Source organism: Dromiciops gliroides, chromosome 6 (assembly GCF_019393635.1).
Source record: "Dromiciops gliroides isolate mDroGli1 chromosome 6, mDroGli1.pri, whole genome shotgun sequence".
Lineage (NCBI taxonomy): Eukaryota > Metazoa > Chordata > Mammalia > Microbiotheria > Microbiotheriidae > Dromiciops > Dromiciops gliroides.
Genome location: NC_057866.1, coordinates 206590331 through 206615026, shown reverse-complemented (window position 1 = coordinate 206615026; position 24696 = coordinate 206590331). Strand labels below are relative to the sequence as shown.

At 37.7% G+C, this 24696-nt stretch overlaps 1 protein-coding gene across 7 annotated transcripts in view; it reads right to left on the bottom strand.

Annotated features, from left to right (window-relative positions):
* Positions 1 to 24696, bottom strand: part of TENM3 (teneurin transmembrane protein 3) — a 1675137-nt gene that overhangs the window by 231072 nt on the left and 1419369 nt on the right. The gene's annotated exons all lie outside the window — the stretch shown is intronic.

Here is a 24696-nt window from a genome sequence, read left to right as displayed (position 1 = left end):
CTGCTCTTAAGAGGAGCTGTAGAGATGGGATGTATAGCACGCACTGGCCTGATTCAGAACTGGCTAAACTACCAGAGTGGTAGTTCATCTATCAACATAAACTTAGAAGAAGGTATATGCTGCAGGGCTCTATACCTCGCTAGCAGAGCAACATTTTCATCATCAGTGATTTGGATGAAGGCAGAGAGAAAATGCTCATGAACTCTACAGATGGCACAAAGTTGGGAAGGACAGTTAATACAATGGCTGACGTGGCGGGCAACCAAAACATTCTCAATAGTCTGGACACACGATGAAAATAATATGGTGGATTTTAAGAAGGATAAATATAAAGTGTTGTTAAGGATAATTATAGGATGGGTGGGACGGACATAGTTCCTATGGGGAAAAAAAACTAAGCAATTCAGTGTACTAAAAAGCTCAATCTGTCTCCAAAATGTATTTAGGTTGTATAAATACAATATATGTATACATATGTCTATATGTATATGTGTACATGTACACATATGTGCATGTACATGTGTGTGTACGTACATATGTGTGTATGTATATAGCCAAAAAGCTAGTGAGATTTTAAATTGCATTAACTGAAGCATAGTATCCAGAATGGATGAGATGATAGTTATGCCACACTGGAAGGAGTATTAGTTTCAGTTCTGGCCATCACATTTTAGGAAGGCCACTGAGAAGCTGGAATGCAGCCAGAAGAGGATGATCACGATGGTGATGGGACTTGCGACTATGCCACACAAAGATGGGTTAACAGAAGTGCGGATACATAGTCAAGAGGAGAGGAGAGAAGGCTTAAGAAGCAGCTATCCTTATTGGCTTGGGGGGGCTTTCATACGGAGGAGGCATTGGAGTTGTTTTCATTTGGCTAGACAGGTCATAACTAAGAGGAATGGGGTGAAGTTACAGAAAGGCATTTTTCAGTTCCTCAGGAGGAAAAAAAATAAATAATGATTACAACTGTCCCAAAATAGAAGGGTATAGTTTGGAAGGCAGTGAGTTGCTTATCACTGAAGGTCTTCAAGAGAAGGGCCCAGGGGCAGCTGGGTGGCGCAGTGGATAGAGCAGCGGCCCTGGAGTCAGGAGGACCTGAGTTCAAATCCGGCCTCAGACACTTAACACTTACTAGCTGTGTGACCCTGGGCAAGTCACTTAACCCCAATTGCCTCACTTACAAAAACAAAACAAAACAAAAAGAGAAGGGCCCATCAATTGGGGAATGGCTGAACAAGTTGTGGTGTATGGTTGTGATGGAATACTACTGTGCTATAAGAAATGATGAGCTCAATGACCTTGGAAGGGCATGGAAAGACCTGCATGAAATAATGAAGAAAACAATGAGCAGAAACAAGAAAACACTATATACAGTAACAGCAATATTATTTTAAGAACGACAGAGTTATAAAGTCATTTTAACTATTATAAATACATAAATTAAAAATAAAGGGCATGAAGAAAGATGCTATCAGTATCCAGAGAGAATTGAGAAATAGAAGTCTGTATAGAATAATTTTACACACACACACACATACATATATATAGACACACATATGTGTGTCTATTTTGTTATATATGTATATATTTGTGTATGTGTATATGTGTATGTATGTGTATATATGTATATGTCTGTGTGTCTAATGTTAGCCATTTTGAGGGGGGAAGAAAGGAAAAAAAGGGAAAAAATGTATACAATAACTTCGTATTAGGAGGGAATGGCAAGTTGTAGTTGGTAGATTTGCAGTTTCATGTGCAACCACCTTTTTTATTGTACTGTGTTACGGAAATGATTTTTTTACATAAACTGAAATTAAATTTAAAAGCATAAAAGTATATTTTTTAAAAAGTATTACTGGATGGCAACTTTCAGAGATGTTGCAGAGTGGATCCTGGCTCACATAGAGGTTGCATTAAATAACCTCTTAAGTCCTTTCCAACTCTAAGATGGAATTCTTCTAACTCTGGAAATGTGAAACTTATTCCTGTTTGGAGTGTTCTCAAAGTTCTTTATAAAAAGCTTTCAAAGACCGTTTACAAGTCATACAACCTTAGAATGGGAATAGACCTTAGAAGTCATTTAGTCTACCTTCCTACATGATACATGGATCTTCTTTATAAAATCCTGAATAAATGATCATCCAGTACCTACTTAAACACTTCTAGTCTCAAGAAACTCACTATACTTTCAGTTCCATCATCAGATAGCCCTAACTACTAGTAAATGCTTGTTGTTGTTGTTATTGTTGTTGTTGAATTGTGTCTGACGCTTTGTGAGCCTGTGAACCATACTGTCCAAGGCAAAGATTCTAGACTGGTTTTTCATTTCCTTCTCCAGTAGGTTAAGGCAAACAAAGCTTAAGTGACTTGCTCAGAGTCACACACCAAGTAAGTATCTGAGGTCCAATCTGAACTCCGGTGTCCCTGACTTCAGGCCCAGTGCTCTATCTACTGAGGCACCTGGCTGCCTTCCTAGTGCTTAGATAAACAAAAAATCTGGTATCCATTAACACAGGACCAGCCACCCCAAGGAAACTACTATCATTCCTTTATACACCTGGCATTTAACATCTTCAGAAACACATGCTTAAGGAAGTCAACTCAATTATCTGCATGCACATTATCTATTCTGTCACTTATCTGAGGTAACATCTTAATCACAGACAGCTTTCCTCTGTTCAAACTAGTGGTGTCAGACATGGCCAAAACCAGTTTTTATGTCCCCAGGGATTGAAAATTCATTTTACTTCTAGTCTAAACAAAACATAATCAGGAAAGTAAATCTGTTGGGGGGGGGGTACACACAAAACACATTCCAAATGATTCGAGTCCCTTAAGTAGTTTAGCAATAGCAGCAAATGTTCATTTACTCTGCCTTACTCTGTATAGTTGGGAATACTAGGTAGAATTAAGCACTGACTCAGTTTCCAAAATCTGGAAATCAGCACAACTATTTGCTACTTATCCACAAGAATATTTCTGCTATGATAATAATGCTAGGGAAGTGTTTCAAGCATGGCACCTTGGAGATTTTCTTGAAAAGCCAGACAATGGTAATTCACTATTTTTAAGCAAGGTTCCTTGACTTTGTTTCTGATTTGTTTAAAATATAAATTTGGAGAGGTGATCTATTACTCCATGCCTGAATGGGAAAAGCTGAATTTATAACAACTTTTGGTCACAGATTTTATGAATCTGACGCAAAAAGATTTTTTTTCTCCTCTGTCCAAATGTCTGCCCACATTAATAACTTATTAGGATCTAAGTCTATAAAAACCAGGCTGGATTTTAAATAAATCTGGATACAGGGAAGGGAAAAATGATAAGAAATTGAAAAATGCAACCTTTTACACTGCCTCTAGCATGCATGAGAAGGGCTGGGTATGATTTTGCAAACTGGTAAAAACTACAAGATTTTTATAGGTTAAGTTCATCTGCAAGCTCATACATCTAAAACACTATGGCACGGATGCCTCTGTTGTGAGATCATGCCTCAAAGTGTTTAAATATATCAATATGTATATAAAATACAGACATACTCGTTTTTTACTTAGGTAGAAGATTTTTAATCTTGGGTTCAAAATGGATGCCCACTTCCCAAGGACAAAAATGTCCCTTCCCCTGAAATATGCAAGAAATAGAACAATGACAGATGAGGGCTATGATTAAAATATGTCCTCTCTGCATGTGAGGTATAGAACAGTTTTCCATACAGAAAAATTATTTTTCCTACTAACTCTGTAAAGCACCCTTCCCCCCCCGGTTATGGAGCTTTAGGAATATGTATGTAGCATGCGAGAATTCTGCAAATATGTTTAATATCCACATATGTGCATATATCTGTCTACATGTGTATCTATGTAACTGTGCACATATGGATCTCTCTCTCTCTAGACATCTATATCTCTATCTCTCTTTTCTGTATCTATCAGTCTATCTATCCATACATCTATATCTCTATCTCTCCCTCCATCCATCTCTCTGTGTCTGTCTTTATCTATCCATCCATCTCGAATCTATCATCTATCTAAATCTAATCTATAATCTATCTAGATCCAATCTGTATCATCCATTCATCTATCTATCTAATCTATCTAATCCATCTATCCATCTAATCTACCTCCCTCCCTATCTGCACAGTCCAAAATACATTGCTGTGACCTGGGATCCAGATGGTGCTTGTCTGAATGCCAGCAGACATTTCCTTTATTTTTTAGACTGTAGTTGGGAATTTTTTTTAAAAAGTCACCCCCTCGGTGTAAAATTCCCCCTTGTATTCGGCAATAAAAGTAGCAGCCTCTTTTACCACGGAGCACACCGGAATGGGCTGATTTTTGTTCTGATGTTTCTAATGATGCCCTGTGTGATGCCTGCCTACAGTTCCTCAGCTATTTTGTGGCACCGTTCTCACTCTGGTGATGAACTAGGGAGGCACACTTGAAGAGAGACTATCAGAGACTGAGATGAGGAAAATCAATTTCAAAGCCCCAAAGACAGCTGGTGCAGAAGGTCAGTGAACACTAACAGTTGTTCTGTGGCACTGGAATCTTGAGGGGGATTCGACAGAACAGCAGCAGCCGCCGCCAGACGACAGCCTTGGAACCGCGCGGCATCATTAACTTGTAACGCTATGCGGCAACCAAAACAAAAAAACGCGGAGGGTTACTTTGTATTAGGCACAATTAACAGTTGCTTTTTAAAAACCAGCAGCAAATGAAAGGGCCGGCAGCTTGGCTGATCCGCTTCCAGACCTCCCTTCTGAGGCGCAATTTTCACCCTCTGTCCTGGCTCATATTTCTAACTGACTTCCTGATATTTCCTTCTGGAGGTCATGTCACAAATTCAAAATGAGGAGGACAAAGACCGAATTCCCCCTCATCTTTCTTCCTGTCCCCATTCCCTCCCTTCTTGGTCACTGTAGTAATTCTATTATCCTCTCCAACTGACAGACTTGGTATAATTTTCAATTACTTCTCTTTGTCCCCCAGCTTCTAGGCTGTCACCGAGTCTCGGGGATTCTTTTCGTTCCCAGTATGTCTGATAGTGCCTTTTATTCCCCCTCCTCCCTTAACGCAGGGCTACAACTTAAATTCTTATTCCGGCCACTTGGCACTCGGAGTCCTACCACCTCATGCCCTCTGGAAACACAAGGGAGAGACAGTGTAGTTCAGGAGGTAGCGCCCAAGACTGGGCGGCATGTCCTCAGAATCCCAGCTCTGCAATTTAATAATGTAGTGACTTTGGGTAACTCCTTTAACTTATCTGAATCTCAGGCTCTCAAATGTATATAATCCTTGGCCTACTGTTTGTTTTGAAGAAAGTGCTTTCAAATATATGAAAAATGCAGGCTAAATTTATACACATAAATTCACAAGTCCCCTTCCCTCCCTGCCTTTACTCTTCATATTATCTCATTCTCTTTATTCAAGAAGTTTCTGCCCCATCCCCCAAGGATTAATTACACTAGTTAAACCTTTCTATCCCTCTTTTTAATCCTATTATCTATGGTAGAGTGAAAAAAAGTAATGGTTGCTAAGTTCTTTCTTATATGTATGAGGTCCTGAGGTAAAACCTCTCCTCTGACACTTGTTTCCTATGTGGCTTTGAGCAAGTCACTTGACCTTTCATGGGACCTTGGTTTCCTCGTCTGTAAAATTAGATGGTGGGATTAGATGGCCTCTGAATTCCCATCCAGCATTAGAGATGAGATCCTTTATTCTGTTAAAGCCATCTCCCCTCCCCCCCAAAAAACCCCTCACCATTTACTACTTTCAACAATAAAGCAACCGGATTTTTTTTGTTAGTAAATTTATGAGTCTATGTTTGTGCCCTGTCCTATATCAATTGGTGTTATATCTTAAACACCACAACATCAAGTTTATAAAATAAAATAATTATAATAACAATTACATTCAAGTACGTTACTCAGAGTTATTTGAGAATAATAAGAGTCAGTATGCTAGAATAAAAACTGCATAAGGTTCAGGGTCAAGGCATGTGTTCAATTGCTAGCTTTAACATTTCCTAGCTAGCAGTCCTGGGACAGGTCATTTAACTAATGTGTGCCTCAATCTTCTCATCTGTAAAACAAGAATTAGAAAAGCCACGAATATAACACATGGCCAATGGTCTCCCCCAAAGACTCTGGACTAGTATGGACTGGGTCCACTGCTATGGCCATTTTCTTTATTTTTTGGTTAACTGCACGCACCCGTATTTGCTCCAGGGAAATCTCAATGGGGTTGTCACTGCTTGGTTTAAATTCCTTCTAAAACATCCTCTGGGGAATCACCGAATAAATAATCCTCCTGCCATCTGACATGCACTGCCCCAGTAACTTTGTTCTCCAGGTAGGATTTTGTGCAGGAGCTAGCTTCTCCAGGAGCCTGCTGTACCAGCAAATCTCCTTTCTATGGAAAATTTAATCCCTCAGTTTCCAAGCTTGGAAATTCTTGGATTTGGGGTTAACCCAAAGACAACTCCCAAAGCTGGTACTGCCCAGGAATTTCCCTTCTCTGAAGACCAAATTTTGGGATCATGCTGCCTAGTAAATGGAAAATGCTCCTCTGCTCACACTGGACCTTGGAATTCAGGAACATTACCCATGAGCTATCCTCTCAGACTGCAAGCACATGCCTGCCTCTCTCATGTGCTTCTGTTGCAAATCACCATCAACTGTTCTCCTTCTGCTTCCCTTCCCTTCCCCCATTTAGTTGCACTCTGGAAAAGGCTAAGGAGTCTTCACAAGCAAGAGAAACTGAAAGGAGCCAAGATGATCTCAAAGACTTTTTCATACACCATGGGAAAGTGCAGCTGCTCCGGAAGAATCATTCCTAAATTATAAACCTTCAGTTTTCAGTATCCCAACAATAAAGCACTAGTGGTCATGTTCCCATTCCATGGGGAGGTATCCTTCAGATGCATTCAAGCATAAGACTAGACCCTGCAAGCTCATCACAGTCACTGAGAGAACAAATGGCTTCTCTATAATTCCCTCCTTACACAAGTCACATGTTTTTAATTTTATTTTTTATATAAATTTGCTCAGATACACCAGGCAGAGAAAACTCTGTATATGCAATATTGCAAAGCCATTTATCAACCTTCTTCCAAACTAGTCATTTTATACATCCATAATTAAACATATGTTCTGGAAATTTTTAACACTTAAACTGATAATCTGATAGAGAAACTGATATCTCATGGAGCTGTTGTGAAGAAAGTACTTTGCAAATCTAAAAGGCTATATAAATGTGAGCTATAATGACCAATTATTATAAACCAAGTGCTATAGCTCAGGGGGAAAATTTACCCACAGCACCGTGGCCTGGAGGCCACCAGTGCTTCCGAGGGATAATGTGGAGGACGGAAAGATCCTACGACATGAGAAGCATCCATAAAGCCTCTGTACTAAGATGAGACAGACAGCACCAGAGGGTTTGCCAGCCATTATACGTACTTGGGCACTCACTGCACCTTATAAAGACCATCATCCATGGAGGCAACAGAGGGTCAAGAGTAATAGAAAAGGTATCCCCAAAGATGGTATTATGGGTCATTGAAGTCTCCCTTGAACAGCTGGGGATGTTTGTTTGCTTGCTTAAGACCCATGGGCAATCTCACTGGAATAGGGAACTCTGGGTGAGGAACTTCTTCTAAAGCGTACTGGCAGCTTCTCTGAAATTCACAGCTTTGGAGTTGTCTGAGGTTCTGAGATATCAAATGACAGGTGGGACTCAATCCCGGGTCTTCCTACATGTGTTGTTTCCCTCAGATGGAATGAGAGCTCCTTGACAGTAGTGATGGTCTTATATTTCTATTTGTATCACTAGTACCTAATTCAGTGCTTGGCATACAGTAAATGCTTAATAAATATTTCTTTCCTTCCTTCCTCCCTTCCTCCCTCTTTCCTCCTTTCCTTCCCTCTTTCCTCCCTCCTTCCCTTTCCTTCCTCCCTTCCTCCCTTCTTCCCTCTTTCCTCCCTTCCCCCTTTCCTTCCTTCCTCCTTCCCTCTTTCCTCCCTCCTTCCCTTTCCTCCTTTCCTTCCTTCCTCCCTTTCTTCCTTCCTTCATTCCTTCCTCTCTCCCTCACTTCCTTCCTTTCTCTGTTCACAATGTGATAATGCCTCTCTAGAGAACAGGTTTTCTTCCTCCCTCCCTCCCTCCCTCCCTCCCTTCCTTCCTTCCTTCCTTCCTTCCTTCCTTCCTTCCTTCCTTCCTTCCTTCCTTCCTCTCTCCCTCCCTTCCTTCCTTCCTCCCTTCCTTCCTCTCTCCCTCCCTTCCTTCCTTTCTCTGTTCACAATGTGATAATGCCTCTCTAGAGAACAGGTTTGTTTCCTTCCTTCCTTCCTTCCTTCCTTCCTTCCTTCCTTCCTTCCTTCCTTCCTTCCTTCCTTCCTTCCTTCCTTCCTTCCTTCCTTCCTTCCTTCCTTCCTTCCTTCCTCCCTCCCTCCCTTCCTTCCTTTCTTCCTTCCTCTCTCCCTCCCTTCCTTCCTTTCTCTGTTCACAATGTGATAATGCCTCTCTAGAGAACAGGTTAGGGTGACCAAAGTGCAAATTCTATTATTTCCTACCTTTTTCAAACCTTAACAAAGGTTTTCCTCCTCCCTCCCCCCCCAAAAAAAGGGGAGAAAAACAGTCCTACAAAGAATCATGTCCCTAACTGGTGAATACATTTTTAATCTCAATTGCATAATTGTATATGTTTAGGCTTAATCTTTTTAGTTTTCTTCTAAGTTGTATTCAGAGCCAAGCACATCCTTAGGAGGCAACAGGCAAAACGAATGATTACAATTTTTAAAAAGATGAGGTAATATTTGGCTATTGTCCCCATAAGTATTGTTGAAACTTAACAATAGTAGCCAGTGTATGTACTAGGCCTGGAAAGATGATTGCACTGTTTCCATTGTTTGAAAGAACTTGTCGGAATAAAAACTAAGTGCTTTTCTAATTGATCCAGCCTGAGTCAAGAAGCATTTACTCCTCCCCTCCCTTTCTCTTCACTCCTCCCCCGCGACTTGAGTATAAAGATATTAGAGGTTGTTATTATTTTCTTCTCTTTTCCCCCCCAATGTTTGACAAACAGGTAATCTACATTAAATTAAATGTTATTACCACCTGAAACATACACAAGGGAATCCCGATGTCCAGGCTTCTGGCTGCATCACAGCAACATCATTGTCATTTCCCCAGAATGTAAGACATTTTCAAGAAAAACGCCAGTTGGGCTACTTAAATGCTCTGATTTCAAAGTGGATTTACCACTAGGTTGGAATGGATGCTTTTGGTTGAATTCATAATATACTTGGGTTCTAAGACTTGGAAATATTTGAAGCTTGAATTCCTTTTCATCCCAGCAGAATATGGATTATAGGATAACAGACTTAGAGATGGCGGAAACCTCAGCGGTCATCGGTTTCTAACCCTTCACCATACAGATGAAGAAACTGAGGATGAGAAGGGTTAAGTGACTCCCCAATACAACTAGTAAGTGTCTGACTAAGGATGTGTGCCCAGTTTTTCCTGACTCCAAGTCTAGCATTCTATTCACCATTCCATGCGACTTCTTAGACTTGCCTCCTGACTTTTAAAGGACTTATTAAAGTTCTCATTCTTTGATGTCAAATGACTTCTAAAATGATGTTTTATAATCTAATAACAAAGCCTCACACTGGTGGGGATTAGAACTAACAGCTATAGGCAGAATAGCTCTAATTACCTGATGGGGGTCAGAACAAAGGAAGGTTTGTGCATATGTCATTCAAGATGGATGGAAAAAAGGAAGGATGAAGGAAAGAAAGGAAGCAAAGAAGGATGGAAAGAGAAAGGAGGGGAAAGAAAGAAAAAAAATTATTACGTGTATACTATGTGTCAAGAACTGTCCCAAGCACTGAGAATCCAATGACAAGTAAGCAAGACAATCCTTGCCCTCAAGAAGTTGATGTTCTAATGATGCAGATGAGCATGAAGGGAGTTAAGAAGCATTCAGACACACAATCAACTGACATGTTGCATGTTATCAGCTATTCTATAAATCGTATCATTTGATGAACAGTAAAATATGTTTTGATGAATACTTCCCACGTGGAAACGGCACATGTTTTTCAATATATCCTTGAGAAACATGATTTTACCCCAAAGCAGATATTAACCATTATGGAGATAGCTTGAATAATATTTAGAATCTGTTCTGTTTAACATCTTTTAGAGAATCTTCAATTCAATTTATTAATATGTTAAATATATCAACGTGTTTAAGATGGAATTAAATTAAATCATTGTTCCTAATTGTTATTTTTGATGTTGATTTCAATGAAACAGACACTTTATGACAATCGTTTAAGATAATATTGAAGAAAGCCGTGTCACAAAAAGAATTACCTGTTCTTTTTTCAAGGCTGGGTTTCCTGGTTTTCTTCCCTTCTGGCTACCTGATTCTCATCACAGATATTCACAGAGACCTAATATAATTACTGTAGGTACTGGGCTTAAATGCTTCTGTTATCTGGAAGGAGACCTTAGTCGATGCTGGCCCTCAGAGGCTCGGCAAACTCCCAAGCTTTAAGACTGCAGAGGCTGCTCCGAATTTTCAGAGAGAAGCCCACCCACACTAGCAGCTGCATAAACCTGCAGAAAGCATGATGCAGCCACTCATTATGCTGTCTTCTGTGTGCAATCAGTTCAATGAGACTACCCCAGAATCACAGGACTCAGAAGAACCTAATGGCTGTTTCCAAGGAGGGCTACAGTTTGGGCCTAGCTACTCATAAAACAGTCTTACTCTCTTTCCTTTATCACTTCTGGCTTTCCCTTCTAGGTTGTATAATGACACATCTTAACATCACCTAAAAACTACCTCTCTAAAGCCTAAGTCTGCCTGCTTCCTGATGTGCACACCAGGTGTTGAATGATCAGTCGTTGCTAATATTCAGGTTGGGAGGAGAAAGGACTTTGTATATTCCAAGTTCTAACCTCAAAGTCAAAAGGCAAAATGCCTTTATTTCCCCTCCTGATTTATAATTTTATGCTGTACTTTTGTTGTTTTGTTTTCTGGCCTGCCATCTCAATTCTACCCCGTCCAGCCACAGATTTTTTCCTCCTTTCCTCTTTAATTTCCTCCCCACTATTTTCTGACCTCTTGGCTACTTATGTCATAGTGCTATTTTCCCTTTTTTCCATTGGGTTTTCCAAAATGGGCCCCAGGTTTCCTTTCAAATATATGAGTATGATGGAGCACTGAACTAGATCTCAGTGAATTTCTATAATAAGAATTAGCAACATAGTCCAGAATAAGAATGGGCCATTCTTTCTCTAGGACTGCTTTTTTCCCATTTTACATTCAGTGGGGGTCATAAAGATTCTTTTTTCCCTCCAGCAGCTTCTTTCCCTCTATGCTAATATGTCATACAATAATCCTGTTCCTTTTTCCAAAATAATTTTTTGTTATTGTTGTTCCCTGTTACTATTGTTGGGAACCCTGTGTAATTCAAGAAACAAATTCTCCTGAAGTGCTTACAGCTGACTGAAGTGTTTTCACTACTTTCTTCCCACAGATAATACTATTTCTTTACCCTTAACTTTTCTTATTCAGGTCATTTACTTCACTATTTTTGCTTGGATGTGTTCTCTCTACTTGCAAATCAAAAAAGAATACTGAACTGCTTTGAATACTTTTCTTTCCATAAACAGGGGTTTCACTGCACCCTGAACACTTTTTCCAACTTATCAAACATAACTTTGAAAGGCCTAGGAGATGGAGGGTTGGTGTTGGAGTCAGAAAGGCTCCAGGTTCAAATTCTGTTTCTGTCACTTCCAAGCTATGTAACCATAGACAAATCATTTCCTTTTTCAGGTTCCTGAGCTACTCTGCAAGACTAAGTTCCAAATACAAATGAAATCATAAGTCTGAACAAAAGAATTCCATCTTGATTCCTGTAAATCCAAGCCCTCCATTGGCATTTTTAAGAGAATAAACAATAGATTAAAATTATTTTTTTAAATTGTCCTTTCTCTTCTACTCCACTCATTTCTTTTCCCTTAATTTTGTTTGGTTTTCGCAATACCTTCATTATCGCAACATATTCCTCCTCTCTCTTTCCAGAGATCCATCTTTTATCCCTCTTCTCCCAATTCAGAGAGCCTTCCCTTTTAACAAAGAATAAAAATAAAAGTACTTCAAGCAAAATGAACCAGTAGATAAATCAAGTCAAATATCAGGTACAGAATTCTCCATCTACAATCTCCAACAAGAGGGGAAGGAAGTGACATTTATGTGTTTCTTTTCAGGGTAAGCTTCTTCTGGTCAGTATAAAATTATACAGAATTCACTTTCAGTTTTCCATTTTCATTATTGTAGTCATTATATATGTCATTTTCTTTGTTCTGTTTACATCATTTTGTATCAATTCATGTGTCTCCTTATGCCCTTATATAGTCTCCATAGTCTTCATTTCTTATGGTACAGCAATATCACACAATATCATAATTTATTTGGGGACTCTCCCTACTTTGCTTCCAGCTTTTTGCTACCATAAAAAATCTTTTGGTATTTATGGGCCCTTTCCTTTATCAGAGACCTTTTAAGGGTTTACGCCTAGCAGTGGGAATCTCTAGGTCACAGGTTATGGTTGTTTTAGTCACTTTCTTCCCATTTTCCCAGATTGCTTTCTGGAATCACCCTCTCCCTCCTGGCCCCCACCACCCCCACTCTTCAAATGACTGCTGATAAAATTGGCAATCTTTGTAAAGATGCTGCAATCACCAGGCCACCATCCTGCTGCCAAAACACATACATATACAGTGATACTCACCCATCTTACCCTACTTAGGTCTCTAACAATGGCAATCCCACATATCCAGGATCATTGTAAAAATACAATAAACTTATCTATTCAGAGGATGCAGAAGCAAAGGACCATAATTTGTAGCCAACATCACACACTGGAACATAACTACTGCTGTTTAAGGTAAAGTGTTATTTTTCTCCCTACAGAAATTTTTCAAGAACATAAATCAGTTTCACAGCTGGCTTCACAGCTGGATGTAGAAGAGTCTGGATAAGGGTACTTGACTGTGGAAAAGTCAATGAAGAGTGTTGGGAAACCTAGACTACTAAATTTTGCCACTGTTTACTGGGTGACTCTGAGTGAGTTGTTTTTCTTTATGCAAGAGGGGTGGAGGTACCCTAAGGACCATAAATGAGAATTGGAATCATTGGAATGAACAATTGTTGAGAGTTCCAACAGGAGCAAAGTTGCTCCAAGCAGAAGTTGACAGCTATCTGTCATGGATGGTGGGCCTTAGCTCGAGTGCGTGCGCGCATGCATGCACACACACACACACACACACAATTATGAGGTGAGAATTTTATTCAGTACAGAAGAGGAGAGGGGGGAAAACCCTACTTATTAAGAACATACTATATGCTAGGCACTGTGTTAAGTGCTTTACAAATAATATCACCTCACAATCCTGTAAGATAGTTACTATTATTTTTTGGTTTTTGGTTTTTGGGGTTTTTTTTTGGTGAGGCAGTCGGGGTTAAGTGACTTGCCCAGGGTCACACAGCTAGTACATGTTAAGTGTCTGAGGCCAGATTTGAACTCAGGTCCTCCTGAATCCAGGGCCGGTGCTCTATCCACTGCGCCACCTAGCTGCCTCAAGATAGTTACTATTAATCTATATCTTACAGGTGAGGAAATTGAGGCAGAAGGAGGTTAAATGAATTGTCCAGGGTCACACACCTAAGTAAGTGTCTGAGGTCACATTTGAACTCAGGTCTTTCTAACTTTGGGCCCAGTGCTCTATCCACTAAGCCACTTAACCACATAGGAAGTTTTAAACAAAGTAAGCAAAAACCAGGAAATGAAATATTCAATGACTACTATACCAATGTAGATGGAAAAAACAGCCACCACTAAAACAACAAATCCCAAGAGAATTGAATGCAGTTAATGATAATGCCCAGACTTGGCCTTCAAGAGATGAGAAAATGTGCCTCCTTCCCCTCTTTTCAGGGGCAGCTAGGTGGTACTAGAGAGAGCACTGGGTATGGAATCAGAAGACTCATCATCATGAGTTAGAATCTGGTCTCAAACACTGTGTGACCGTGGGCAAGTCACTTTACACCGTTTGCCTGCCTCAGTTTCCTCCTCTGGAAACTGGGCTAGAGAAAGAGATGGTAAAACACTGCACTCTCTTTACCAAGAAAAGCCCCAAAAGGATCACGAAGAGTCAGACATGACTGAAAAATGACTACCCCTTTTTATAGAGGTGAGGCATGATGGATGTGGAACACTGAATATACTGTCGGCGTCAGTGAATATGTTGGTTAGTTATGCATAACTACTTCCTCCTTTCCCCTCTCCTTTTCTTTTTTATTCCTTTTTTGTGAGGGATGGCTTTCTGGGTAGGGGATGCACAGATTTTAAAATGAAGGTGATATAAAAACTAGAGATACCAATACACATTAAAAAATTTCATTCAGTTCTCAGTCTCTGATTCTTAATGTACTTAACTCTTGTCTGCCTCATTTTCCTCATCTGTAAAGTGGGGATAAAAACACTTACATGTTTGTAATGATAAATGGGATAATACTTATGTTTCTTTGCAAACCTTTAAGTCCCACAGAAATGTTCTAGTTTTTATAACCAGATTCCTAGATGGGGTAGAGGTCTGATAGTATAATTATTACAGACCAACTCTGGATTCTCACCGCTAAGATTCTCTGATTTCATAAGGCTGCCAAGGATGACTGTAGATCAGGTTTCAAATCCTTGTCTATTTCTTTCCCAGTCCCTGTTTAAACAGAAAAATGCCTAGGGGAAAATGGGGGAGACATCTAAGTGAACAAATACATAGTATAGGTGTAACTGAAATTTAAGAAGAATGATCCATAAGCCACGTATAAAAATCAGTCTCCTTACTGTGTATAAATAAATAGTCCCATCTTGTATACCTCAAATCATTTCTTCTGACTACTCTAATGGATAAGTGACTCCCCCCATAGATTCAGATGATCACAGAGAGATAGAAAAGACCTTCGAGATCACCTTGTTCAATCTTCTCATTTTACACAGGAACAAGTGAAGCCTGGATGCTACTCATTTTTTATTTGGAGCACCTCTGTTTTAAAAGAAATATCAATTCTCTAAACCCTTTGACATGTCAGAACATTCATTATCATGGAATGGTATGACTTTGGGATAAGTTTCTCTCAATACATAAGTCCTTTTTTAGGTTCGTGTTTCTGCTTCCAATCAATCTAGATTAATAATTGTATTATATACATCCATCTGATGTTTGAATTAGATTCTGAAGAGTTAAAAATGCACATATGCAGAAATTGGCCCATTTACAAATTAGCTGGTGGGACTTGTATAAGAGCAGAAAAAAGGCTTAGTTCAAAAAAAATTTTTTTAAAGTTAATTAAAAACACTTTTAAAATTCAGAAACAGCAAATCCTAAAAAAGAAATAAATTTTTAAAACACTGTACAGTTATTATGAGCTTCAAAAAGGAATTAATTTTTTAAATCCCATTTATTTTAATTAAGAGAAAGGCTTTAAAAATTAACAATAGTTTTATTCTGTTCATTAAAAACATTAAAAAATTTAATTCTGCCATTTTTCAACCTCTTGACCAGAGTTGTTCTCTGGACTTGGATAGGTCTTTTTTGTCCATTACTAGATGAGCTTTAAGAAATTGAAGAAGACTGATTCCATCAACCATATACAAAAATCAGTCTCCTTACTATGTATAAATAGTTCCAGCTTTCATACCTAGAGTCATGTACTTATTAACAAGTTATATGATGAGTGAGTCATTCATTACTTATGGAAATCAACAAATTATACTTGTTATGTAATTAACACTCCTTATATGAATCATTGTGTCTGTTCTATTTGACTGTTCTTTCCTTTGTTGTTCTTTTTTCCAAATTCATTAATTTACTATACTTTTTAAAGGGAAAAGGTTAAAAAAGCTAAGCAAGCATTATGAAACATCCGTTAAAATGTAAATAATACACTTGTGGCATGGAAACAAAAGAACCCAATATATGATGATTCTAGCTGTGACACAGTGAGTTAGTGTGGTTCAAAAGATACATCGTCATACTGATAGCATGGTGCACTTTCAAATCTATTATACTCCTGAATTGATGTGCTATTTTCTTTGGACAACTTTCACACCAGGAAATGATCCCTGCAAGGAAAAAATTTTAAATCAAAAGCTTCTAAATGAGATAAATTTTATTGCTGTATTACCTGAATTAATACAACCTAACAGTGATTTTATCTAATGTCACTCACTTATTTGCTAAAATAACTGTGACATTTTTATACTAAAAAAAAAGAAATTTGCATGCCTTAGTAGCTCTACTTTTTAAAAGCAATTACGCATATGTATACACTTTGTTTATAATTATACTGGATATGCAAAAATGTTCATGGTGAGTATAGTCAGCATTATGCGTTAATTGATCTAGAGGGAACAACAACATCTTCCTCTTATTTTTTTTAAAGTGCAGCATGCTTGTGTGTTTCTTGTGAATATTTTTCATTAATTTCTAGTCATTTTACATTGGGGATACAAATTCTCAATTAAACAATATTTGTAACATTAACCATCAGCCTAACTAATGAAATATCAATTCCTACCAATTTAACTTATTATGGGTGTATTAAGATTACTTTCGAATATAAATATGTTTTGGCAATATACTTACTGGCTTTTAATTTATTTGTCAGTAATCTAGGAGGTAGGAAGAGGCGATCTGAAATTTTTTATGAAATAATCAGAACAGAATAATATGGATTTTAGTAGAAAGAACTACGCATCTATTTTGAAGTTAAATGCATTTAGACTATATCTGTAAGCTACCACTGAATATGTTTAGCTGTTGATTGTTTCTGGCTGTGAAGATAGACAATCAATTGAATCGAACAGTTAATGATCTGAATCAATGATGAAGATGGTTAAAATAAGTGGAATGACAATGCCACGGTTTAGTTAATTTGGTGAACTGACACGGTCTTAGAATAATCCTGCCCTGCTTTTCAGCTTCCATGAGCTATTCACTTAAATGCGTTAATATATTAGCTTGATTGGGTATGAGCAACTGACATTCTATAATGAAATGTACATGTCCTTTTCTACTAAATTAAGGCTGGAAATAAAAATATGACATTAAAAAATTTCCCAGTGCTTTTTGATTTATCTTTCATTTGATGAATATCAAACCCTTTCCTTTATAAATGGCAACCACATCTGTTTCTAAAAATCCAAGTTATCATAAGAACAAAGAACTTTTAAAAAGGAGGTGGTATAACTTGCCAAAAGAGAAGAAACATTTCAGACTGTTAGGAAATGGAAGAAGAAGGCCTAAGGTAAATGGGAGAAGGCTACAAAGGGATCTGCCAGCCCAGGAGGTAACAAAGGGAACAAGATGACAGAGAAACAATGCAGCGTACAGGAAAGAACACTGGGTTAAGAAGCAGAAAACCTGGGCTGGTCTCTGCCCAAGATTTCAGAGGTAGCCGCCTTTCCTTCTCTGGGCCCCAGTTCCCAACTTTGTAAAATAGAATGGTGGAAATAGCAGCTCCCCAGGGGACAGCTGGGTGGCACAGTGGGTAGAACACCGGCTCTGGAGTCAGGGGGACCCGAGTTCAAATCCAGCCTCAGACACTTAACACTAGCTGTGTGACCCTGGGCAAGTCACTTACCCCCAATTGCCTCACCAAAGAAAGAAAGGAAGGAAGGAAGGAAGGAAGGAAGGAAGGAAGGAAGGAAGGAAGGAAGGAAGGAAGGAAGGAAGGAAGGAAGGAAGGAAAAGAAAAAAGAAATAGATGTTCCCCGAGGTCATAGCCAGGTCTTCAATTCTACTTTGCTCTCACGACCATCCACTTTTTTTGCTCTTGTTCTCTAGAACAAATTCAAGTCACTGAAGTATTCTGTGGGTAGCCATTATATGATTTCAGGCTCTTGATTGTGTCTTGTTCTTAAAACAAACCCTGGCTTTCCCTTTGGAAATTTTTTTTCCCTTTGTTTACTCACCTACCTCAAGGAAACCTATGCCAACAATAAGTAGCATGGTGATCACACCCAGAACCAAATAATGGCTGAAAAAGCTGTCTTGGCTCTTAACACTTCTCCAGTGGAACATAAACTCTTATAGGGGAACTGTTGGCTGGCACATTGTATAGGCTTGGTAAATATCCAGACAATTAAGTATTTCTCCCCCTAAAGCCAGAGACAAGAGGAAGCTGAGGAAGGGAATTTAGAAGAGAAAATAAATGGAGCAGGATAATTTCTGGCAGCAGCATTTTGAGATGAACAGAATGGAAGAAGGTGAGATGTAAAAGAAATCATAGAGGACACAGCAGTGGCATCTGAGGGAGCTTATAATCAAACAGTATTTATTAAGCTGCCACACATGCTTAATTGCACAGATAAGATGTTAAGCTGTTGAGATGAAGAACAAAGAGTATGGGGAAAGCTTTATAAGAAACTCAACAGGCTTTGCAACAGGTTAGAAAGAAGGGGAAGAAGAGATTTTTTTTTTTAAAAGGCAAAGGATAGAAAAAGGGGAGATTCTAGAATCAAGGAGATAGGTAATTACATTTTATGTATTCACTGGCTAGAAAAACCCAGGCTTGTATTTCAGAAAAATCGGTAGGATTTTGAAAAAGGATAAGAGATCATTGGATTGGATAGAGGAAAAGGTAAATTTGGGACTCGTGTGTTATGATAGCATTAAAAGTTGTAAGAATAAAATCATCAAAGTCTATGAAAAGAGGCAATAATGTTTTAGCAAAGAAGGAGGACTACCTTCCGACCTAAAATAAAAGTGAAGGAGAAAAGACTGAAGAAATGTCTCAGGAGATAGCTATGAGAATAAAAAAAAAGTCACCTAATCCCAAGCATAATTCTTGAAGAGGAGGAAGAAGTAGGCTTCAAAGTGAATAGGTCCTCATTGAAAGAGGATAATGATAGAAGAGAAACCTGTAGTTATGATCAGCCAAAGAGCTTCCATGACCTAATTTGATCATGTTCCCAAGGAAAAAACTGAAAATCTGTTTGAAGTTATGATGAATTCATTTCCTGAGGCACTCTACGATTGAATGAAGCACATGGATGGTTCGTTATGTGAACCAAAACATCATTATAGTATATGGCATTGTAATTTTGGAAGGCTAGGCTTACAAAAATTCTTTAAGGCCTATTATAAATGATTAATGCATGTTTTCCTGGTGCCTTAATTGCTATTAGAAAGAAGCCGGTTACTCTGGAAATCACACTAATAAAAAAAAATCTAACCTCATTTTACAACATCTCTATCAAACTCAATTCATAAGAGATCTGGCCTAGGTTACTGCCTGATAGGGAGACATACATCTATTGGTGTTTTTTTAATTGATTCATGCAAAAAATATTTACCACTTTAATTAATTGTTTCAAAGGTATGAAGAATTGCCATTCATTATATCATGAATAAATTAATCTTTTCTTCTCAAGACCAAATTAAAGGACTTATGATCCACAGATATAAAGATTCACTTGTTTCTTACTTAATAATAGAAGGAAGAAAAGATAATGGAGGGACAAAGACCTGGTACAGTTAACTGCTTTGAGGTTCACATTTTGATTATATTCTAGCATTCCAATCAAAATTTTAAAAGAGATTAAATATTTTTTTGGGTTGGGCAATGAGGGTTAAGTGACTTGCCCAGGGTCACACAACTAGTAAGTGTCACGTGTCTGAGGCTGGATTTGAGAGACTAAATATTTCTATCTAGCTAAATAGTTTTCATATTCTTTGGTAGAAAAATGCCATGAATGGTCATATGCTCAATTTAAAACCAAGTAGGGAGAACTGTGCTTCATTCTGGGTTCCATTAGCTAGTGCAGGGATTTGGAGGCAGGGAAGGATCTTCCTGATGTTCACTGAAATCATAAATAGCAGGCAGTAGCCTAACTCTGCTTGGTTCTAAATAGACGGAAGGTATCGGGGGAAAAATGGGAAAAGTTAAGTGAGCACTTAGAATAGCATCATCAATTGATCTCACATTAAAGCAGTTCAGGATGTGTAGATATTTAAATAAAAATATACTAACAAAGAAATACTTTAATATGCAATTTCATCCATTAATAATTAGCAAAGCATTTACCAAACTGCAAGGTAAAGGTAATGGAAATAGAACTAATGAGCTATCAGTGCCCAATAAGCATTCGTAAAAGAATTAGCCTTTAATAAATCTTTTATTAAATGACTAAAAATGAACCCCATTCTGTTAACATCTAATAGATAATTATTGAATGACTTAATCCATATACATTGTGTGTATGTATATATGTATATGTATATGTGTATACTCACAGACACTCTCTCCCCCACAAAGGAATATGCAAGCATGTATTTAACTTTCCCATTGCTAAAGGTCAGAATGATGGAATGAAGTTTAAAAACAATGTATTTCTTAGCACTGTACTGATCAAGCCACACCTTTCAAATCTGTTGTAATATTGTCTCATTCAAAGCTTTTCATTTGCTCTTCTAGATTTCTCTAGAAGCTATTTATCATGCTGATAAGCTATATTAAGAGGCATGGTGTCTAGAACAATTGAGGTCCTGTGGTGCTATAACTCTGGGCAGACCCCATTGAGAGCACTGTATTCAGTTTGGGATATCACATTTGAAGGAGGACATGAATGAGTTGGAGCGCATATAGAGAAGAGTGACCAAGATTCTTAAGGGATGGGAGATTATTCCGTGCAAAGAATATTTAAAAGAACTGAAGATATTTAGTTTGGAGATGGGGATTTTGGGGGGCAATGGAGAGGAGAAGACATTACAGCTAATTTCAGATATTTGAAGGGTTATCAGATAGAAGAGACTTGGTTTGCTTGGCCCCAGAAGAATAAACAATGAAAGTTTCAGAGGCAGATTTTTGCATGGGTTTCCAAAAACTGGAGTGGTCTCCTGGTGCAATGGGTTACCTTGGTAGTCCATTAGTTCCTCATCAATAGAAGTCTTAAGGAAAATGTTTGTAGGCTATTATGTACAGAAGGTGATCACGTATGAGAGAAAAAAACAGTAAAAGGAAATGTTTGTAAAGAATAAATGAAGTTTTTAAATCTTGGTTTGACTTTAAGAAAAAAGATTCTTACCTGGAGGGCTAGAGTGGGATGGGGTTAATGATTAGAACAACTTTGTGCATTGTAGAACAGGAATTTCCAGTTTTTTCCCCAAGCTATTTTCAATAATACAAAATAGAGCAAATAATAAAACTGAACTACTTCAGTATGGCTAAAGCACATATCTATTGATTGTATCAAAAACTAGTAGCAAAAATTACATTCATTAGAGTAAAGAAATAATTTTTTTTGGATGAAAGAAGCTGGATCCGGTGGAAAAAATACTTTCTAATAAATCAAATTGAGAGCTATGCTGAAATATGGAATGAGGAAAAAAAAGTAATTCCCCCCCTTCAGACTTTCCTTATAATCCCTTGAAACTAAAAAGTCTGCAAAGTATTCTTGTTTCATAGATTATAATATGCAGTAGGAGGAAGACTGGGTTTGAATATCAATTCTATGACTTAGTACTGGTCTGATTTTAGCCAAGTAATTTCTCTTTTCAGAGTCTCAGTTTCCTCATCTGTAAAATGAATGTTGGACCAGATTACTAAGGTCCAAACCGTACCACCCACAGCCAATTTGAATTACACTACTATGGTCAACTATAAACAATATATGCTTAGAAGAGAAGGCAGAAAAGAAAGCTAACGAGAGAAATGGTTATGAATGACAAATAACTTTTATCTTGTAAATGACAATTATGAAAAAGTCAGAGTTGGGGGGCAGATAGGAGTGGGTGAAGGAGCTTTAGTATAGTCACAAACTAAAAGAAGGACCCAAGATTAAACTACTTACTGGATTAAAAAACAAACAAAAAATAAAACCACAACAAAACACAAGAAAGACGACAATAACAAAAAACACCTACATACATGAAAGGAGAAAGAAGCCAGTCCAGCTAAAGTTGTTAATGTAGCTGAAACTGAGCCTTAGAATCATACACAATAGGGGACTTTAACTAAAAAAGGGAAAAAATCAATGCCAAATAAGACTGGTTCTTCACCTCAAGAGTTCCAACCAAGTGAGATTATTAAACAAACCCCAGTAGCACTGTGTTGGCTACAATGTGAGATATTCACACTGCAGTTTATATTTATCGGTTGAATGACTGAAAGTTCAAACACTGTTTACCTTGGATTAACAGCATTAAAAGATGTGAAACCTGGATGGCAAGGAGAAAATCACACACAAAAAATATTTCAGATTAAAATAGCTCATTTTACTTTTCAGGATGACAGCCAATGGGGAGCAATGTTCTCCTTTTCATATACATAAAAAGAAATCTTGTCATCTGTTAATGTTTTTTTTTCTCCCGCTTCAATCCTTGAAAATAAAGCTAGGATTAATATAACTATACTGAAGAGTCACTAGGTGTTCCTAGGAAATGGATAAACACCTCAGCAAAAATCTATCTCCCAGCAACCCCTCACTCAACAATTCTGTATAGGAATGACTTCTTAACAAGGTCTGAATGTGGTAAAATCTGCCATAATCTCACCTTTGACTACTGTGTCTAATAAAAAATAAACAAATAGTAGAGTACACCTGAAAATATCAATTATTTGTGGAAGATTTCCCTGACAAGAACTACTAGAAAAACTGGAAAGTACCTAGGTAGAAGTTAGATTTAAACTTCCATCAGATACTACATACCACAATAAACTCAAAATGGATATTTAACATCACGTCATTTAAAAAAAAATTAGGAGAGATGTAGAAAACTTTTATGGCTGTGATAAGGGGAGAATTCTTAACCAAACCATTCTTAAAGGGTAGAGGGGATCACAGATAACACAACTAATAGTTTTGAGTACATGAGATTGAAAGGCTTTTGCACAAAATAAAACAAGAAAGCAAAGATAAGAAGGGAAGCTGTTAATTGAAAAAAATAATGTGTATCTGTGTGTATGTGTATATTTGCATCAAACATTTCTGAGAAATGTCCGATGTCCAAGATATATAGGAAGATAATAAATATGTGTAAGTCCAAGAGATGTTCCCCAATAGATTAGTAGTAAAATGTTCTCATAAGAAGAATTATAGATTATTGGAAGGGCAGCTTCAAATCACCAATGTTAGAGAAATGCACATCAAGACAACTCAAGTTTTGACTCACACTCCCCAAATGGGCAGAGATGACAATTGATGAAAATATTTCATGCTGGAGGGGCTGCAGAAAGACAGAAACACTGTTACTGGAACTGTGAATTGGTCCAGTCATTCTGGAAAACAATTTGGGGTGATGCAAAGGAAGTGACAAAAATATCCTATACCCTTTGACCCAGAGATCTCATAGCCAGGCATATATCCCAAGGAGATTCAAGTCACAAAGAACAGGACTATCTATATACACTAAAAAATTATATTAGCATTTTTTTTGGTGTGCTTAGCAAAGAACCAGAAACAAAACAGATGCCCACTGACTGCCCATGGACTAAACCAATTGTGATAATTAATATAATGGAATATTACTCAGGTGTAAGAAATGATGAATGTGAAGATTTCAGGGAAGCACCATCACACTAATATGAACTAGGACAAAGTAAAATAATCAAAACTATGAAAACAATAAACAAAATGATCACTATAATGCTAATGGAAAGCACATAAAAAATGAAGATTGTTCAATTCTAATGACTAATGTTGGCCTTAAAGAAAAGCTGAGAACATTATTTCCTTTCATTCTATGCAAAGTTTCAGGACTCTGGGTGTGGAGGATTACATAAAATGGAGGGGGAGTGGAAAGATTATATGCAAAACTAAAGATAATGTAAAAACAAAATATATCAATATACTGTTAAAATATTAGAGTATGGGGCAGCTAGGTGGCGCAGTGGATAAAGCACCAGCCCTGGATTCAGGAGTACCCAAGTTCAAATCCAGCCTCAGATACTTGACACTCACTAGCTGTGTGACCCTGGGCAAGTCACTTAATTCCCATTGCCCCGAAAAAAAAAAATATATATATATATACACACACACACACACACACATATTAGAGTATAGTCCTAGAGGTGGTCACAAGAACCACCAAATTTTATCCTCCTCTAAACTAAGCCTGTGTCCTTTCACTAGAGACAATTCTCACCAAGAACACGGTTAGTTAAGTATTTGATTCTCTTGTGCTGTACCCAATACACAAAATTAAACATGCTTCTGATGACTTAACTTGACATATTTCATAAATATTTGTCAAAACAATTATTGTCAACTACAATGCAATTATACATATTCAATTTGATGACTCAACTGGAAAATTACTTTTTTCCTAATAAAATGTTTCCAAGTGACAATAGTGAATCAGTGTTGATTAGTTGTTCAGTGACTGCTAATTAATTATCAAAGATAAATTTAGCTCTGTGCTAATAACCTTGAGGAAAAAACCCAACAAACTCCCCCCAAACCAATCAACTTGCATACACCAAATCTGTACACATCAATCTTTCTCTGGAAAGAATTGGGATCTAGTGTCTGACTTGCCTTCCTCAAACCACATATGATGAAAAAAAAAAAAGCTCAACCACTCAAGGCTGACATCATAGATCATAAGAGAAGTG